This window comes from Kogia breviceps, chromosome 1 (genome assembly GCF_026419965.1).
Source record: "Kogia breviceps isolate mKogBre1 chromosome 1, mKogBre1 haplotype 1, whole genome shotgun sequence".
NCBI lineage: Eukaryota > Metazoa > Chordata > Mammalia > Artiodactyla > Physeteridae > Kogia > Kogia breviceps.
The window spans coordinates 103033168-103037911 of record NC_081310.1 but is presented as its reverse complement, the minus strand read 5'-3'; the positions used below and the strand labels follow the sequence as shown (position 1 = coordinate 103037911).

Sequence of the window (4744 nt, the reverse complement as noted above, 5' to 3'; positions counted from 1 at the left end):
AGATCCCAAAAGACGATTTCCAGTCTGGCATGCAAGAAGCTTGGAAGTTGCCATTTCATCTCAACAACAAATAAAAGCTAAACATAATGAAAAATCAACTCTTCTTAGATCCATAAGAGAAGTGAAGTCACAGGAAAAACTGCTGTCCCCCTCCAATTGAGAGACTGAAAGGCAAGCACATACACATAGGATCAGAACTTACCAACACAGAAACTCACGAGCAGCAACCTCAGGGGAACTAGTACCATCAAGGTAGGGAAACCTAAAATGTAATCAATGAATTGCTGAAGGCTCAGTGTGGACAATTTCTGAGAGTTAAAAACTCCAGGAGGATTCAGTCATAAGGGGGTCCCCACACTTTTGTGAGTTTTACCTTTACAAGCTTGACCTTTTGTGAGTTTTACTTTTAGAAGTTCTCACGGTGAATATCGGAGAAAAATCTCCTTGTGCTTCTGGCAGGGGGAGGGGTAAAGGAACCATCTTGAGATATGTCAGAGCATTCTGTTCTTCACAACAAGATCTGTCCTTAGATGGCGGGGGGAGAGGCTGGTGTGACTCTGGGGCAGCAACATCTTTCTCGCCAAGATCTCACCACACTGGATGTTACCAGGTTGACTCCACTCTCGCATGAAGTTATCAGCAGACAAGCCACAATTAATATAGGTACACTTGGTCACGTTGCTCAGGGAAAATCTACCATTGTAAAAGCTATTTCTGGAGTTCACACTGTCAGATTCAAAAATGAACTAGAAAGAAATATTACGATCAAGCTTGGATAGGCTAATGCCAAGATTTACAAACTTAATGAGGCAAACTGTCTTCACCAGAATGTTACAGATATTGTGGAAGTAGTATACACCTGATGAGTTTCCTATAGACTTTCCAGGGACCAAAGGGAACTTCAGACTAGTCAGACATGTTTCCTTTGTTGACTGTCCTGGCCATGATATTTTGATGGCTACTGTGCTGAATGGTGCAGCAGTGATGGATGCAGCTCTTCTGTTAATAGCTGGTAATGAATCCTGTCCTCAACCTCAGACTTCTGAACACCTGGCTGCCATAGAAATTATGAAGCTGAAACATATTTTGATTCTGCAGAATGAAATTGATTTGGTAAAAGAAAGTCAGGCTAAAGAACAGTATGAACAGATCCTTGCATTTGTACAAGGTACAGTAGCAGGAGGAGCTCCTATTATTCCAATTTCTGCTCAGCTGAACTATAATACTGAAGTTGTCTGTGAGTATATCATTAAGAAAATTCCAGTACCTCTAAGAGACTTTACTTCAGAACCCCAACTTACTGTTATTAGGTCCTTTGATGTCACCAAACCTGGACGTGTGTTTGATGACATTAAAGGTGGTGTGGCTAGTAGTAGTATTTTAAAAGAAGTATTAAAGGTGGGCCAGGAGATACAAGTCAGACCTGGTATTGTTTCCAAAGATAGAAAAGGAAAACTCGTGTAAACCAATCTTTTCCAAAATTGTATTACTTTTGAGGAACAAAATGATCTTCAGTATGCTGCTCCAGGGGATCTTATTGGAGTTGGAAGAAAAATTCACCCCACTTTGTGCTGGGCTGACAGAATGGTGGGGCAGGTACTTGGTGCAGTTGGAGCTTTATCAGAGATCTTCACAGAATTGGAAATTTCCTATTTCCTACCTAGACGAATTCTTGGTGTACACATGGAAGGAGACAAAAAAGCAGCAAATGGTCAAAAGCTGTCTAAGAATGAAATGCTTATGGTGAACATAAGATCCCTTTCAACAAGAGAAAGAGTTGGGGCAGTCAAGGCTGATTTGGGTAAAATCGTTCTCACCAATTCCGTGTGCACAGAAGTGGGAGAAAAAATAGCCCTTAGCCAGAGAGTTGAGAAACACTGGTGTTTAATTTGTTGGGGTCAGATAAGAAGAGGAGTAACAATCAAGCCACCAGTATATGATGACTGAAGATTATCAGTTAAATAATACATTTGGATGAAGTCAGAATTTCTCTTAACAACCTAGGGGTATAATTTCAAAACAATACTGGGGATACAGCTCATTACCTTAGAAGCCATAAGTTGTTTTCATTTTCTTCTGATGAAAATTAGCCTCTACTACTAAAATAAAAAATAGGGTCTATAATAAATGTCAGAATTGGGACATTGATGGATTTAATCCACATTTTAGCAGTACTTGATCATTAAACAGTGTCACATTTGTGCATCAATTCAGGTTTGAAATGAAACTGCTATTACAATCAGACTTTGCTATAGCATACATACCACTGAACCTGTTTGAAATAAAGTTTTTCTCTTATTTTTTCATGAAAAAAAAAAAGAAAAATTATTTAGCCAGAGCCTAACCTGCTGGGGTTTTATTAGTGCCTAACTGACATGGGAAAAGGAAAATACACAACTCCACCCTTCTTTAGCCATCCTGTCTCACTTAAGAAGTGGAAGGAAGAGGAGAACTGAAAAATATGCAAGCAGAGAGATAGAAAGTTTAAGAAAAAAAGCCAAAAATGAATGCTACAGATAAAAAATAATGTAACAGATGTGAATAATGCTTTTGATAGGTTTACTAGTAGACTGGACATGACTGAGGAAAGACTCTTTGAGATTGAAGCTATCTCAGTAAAAACTTCCAAAACTGAAAAACAAAGATGAAAAAAAAGACTGAAAAAAACCAGAACAGAATATCCAAGAACTCTGGGATGACTACAAAAGGTGTAACGTAGGCATAATGAGAATTCCAAAAGGAGAAGAAAGAAAAAAAAAAAAAAAACAGAAGAAACATTTGAAACAATAATAGCCAAGAAGTACCCTAGATTAATGTCAGACACCAAACCACAGATCCAGGAAGCTCAGAGAACACCAAGCAGAAAAATTACCAGAAATACTACACCTGGGCAAAACATTTTCCAATGACAGAAAAATCAAAGGTAAAGAAAAAGTCCTTAAAGAAGACAGATGGGGGACAAAAGCCTTACCTGTAGAGAAGAAAAGATAAGAATTACATCTAACTTATCCTCAGAAACCACACAAGCATAGAGTGTGGAGTGAAATATTTAAAGTGTTGAGAAAAGACACCACCAACATAAGATTCTGTACCCTGCAAAATTACCCTACAAAAGTGAAGGAGCAATAAAGCCTTTCTCAGACAAACAATCCTCAGATGCCTAGGTTAATTTGTCACATAGGAAGGTCAAATAATTGAAACATGAGTAGGGAAGTAATGTCCTAAAAGAGTCTAAGAAGATGAAAGATGGATAATCTTAGCCCAATTTCTCAAAATGTTAGCTGCATTGGCAATATTTCAAAGTATAGTAAAATCTTAATTGAGAAATAGGTTCAGTTAACAAAAGTCACCTATCAAATAGGAATATATACATACTTATATAAAGAATCTGATTTCAGTATGCATTTGGACCAATCAGCTTTTTCTACCTTACCTTGGTGTAGGCAGCCCCAGAGTGTCAAGTTCCAATGTTCATCTCTTAGTTGATTATTTGAAAGTCAGAATATATTTTTCAATAACATCAGTATGATAAATGATAGCTTGTATATCAAGCCCACAAAAGACCAGGACAGATTTGATATGCTATACATTTATAGTAAAAAGAAAATTATAGAGTTGCAGTACCAACAGTTAAAATATAAATTAAGTAAAGGCAATATTCATTATCTATGAGTTGACATATTAACACACTTGTCCCCTTTAGGAGTTTCCACCAATGTCCAAAATCCTTCTAATATCCTAGAAGTCAACAACACTTTGAAAGTTTAGTAATATTTATTATGGCAGAATACTAGTTTCAGATCAAATTTATGAGACATCAGGATTGCATATTTCATGAGATGTGAATTCTCTTTATAGTACAATGGTGTCTATTCAATAATCAAATATACAGTCTATTTGTACCATTTTAGTATTTTAAAATTCTATGAAATCTTATTTTGGTACCTTTGCTTTATAGAAAGATTATTGTTCATATTTATAATTTATTTGATTGTAAGTCCTTCATTAAGAATACGGCAGCCAAATCATAACATTATTCCTAAGCTTCTTTGTAACTCAGTTTCCAGAATTGCACTGTGGCAAATAAAATAAAATAAAATAAAAAGGAAGTTCCATGTAGTTAATTTGGAGTTTAAAGAGATAGTTGACCAGGAAGCTGTTGATATACTTAAAGAGGTTTTTTTTTTTGAAGTACTCTTTAGAGTTCTTGATATGTTATTGTACATATGGATCTATAAAAAGGAGGCTATAATAGTCATAATTTCCAAGAATAAATTGACTCCAGAACATCCCCTCACTTTATTTTTCATGAAAACACTTTGGAAAATTATTTTGAAACAGAAGGAAGAAAGGTAGATATTATAAAAGACTATGGAGGAAGAAAAGATTAGTTAGGGAGGAAGGAATGAATTGTGAAAGACTAGCTGGTTTTAGGGAACAGAAAAGACAGAGTCAGTTGCGGCAGGATGACTTTAGAGTTAAGCCTGAGTTTGAAACTCACTTCTAGCCCTTTCTAGGTGTGTAAACTTTATCAGGTTACATAATCTTTCCAGGCCTCAGTTTCCTCATCTACAAAACAGAGAAATAACAATAATAACAACCTTACAGGATATTTTTGAAGACTAAAGTTTAAATGATTGGAAACTGAAAAAGGAGAGTCTTGATCTGGAGTTGAATTATTTAGAATGTTTATTAATGAGGAGCTAGGAGAAGCAAAAGAAGCCCAGCATATATCCTGGGTATA

General features: G+C 36.0%; 1 pseudogene; it reads left to right on the top strand.

The window, feature by feature from the left end:
- The first annotated feature begins 530 nt into the window (after positions 1-530).
- Positions 531-1947, top strand: LOC131754365 (eukaryotic translation initiation factor 2 subunit 3 pseudogene; annotated as a pseudogene).
- Positions 1948-4744: the final 2797 nt, after the last annotated feature.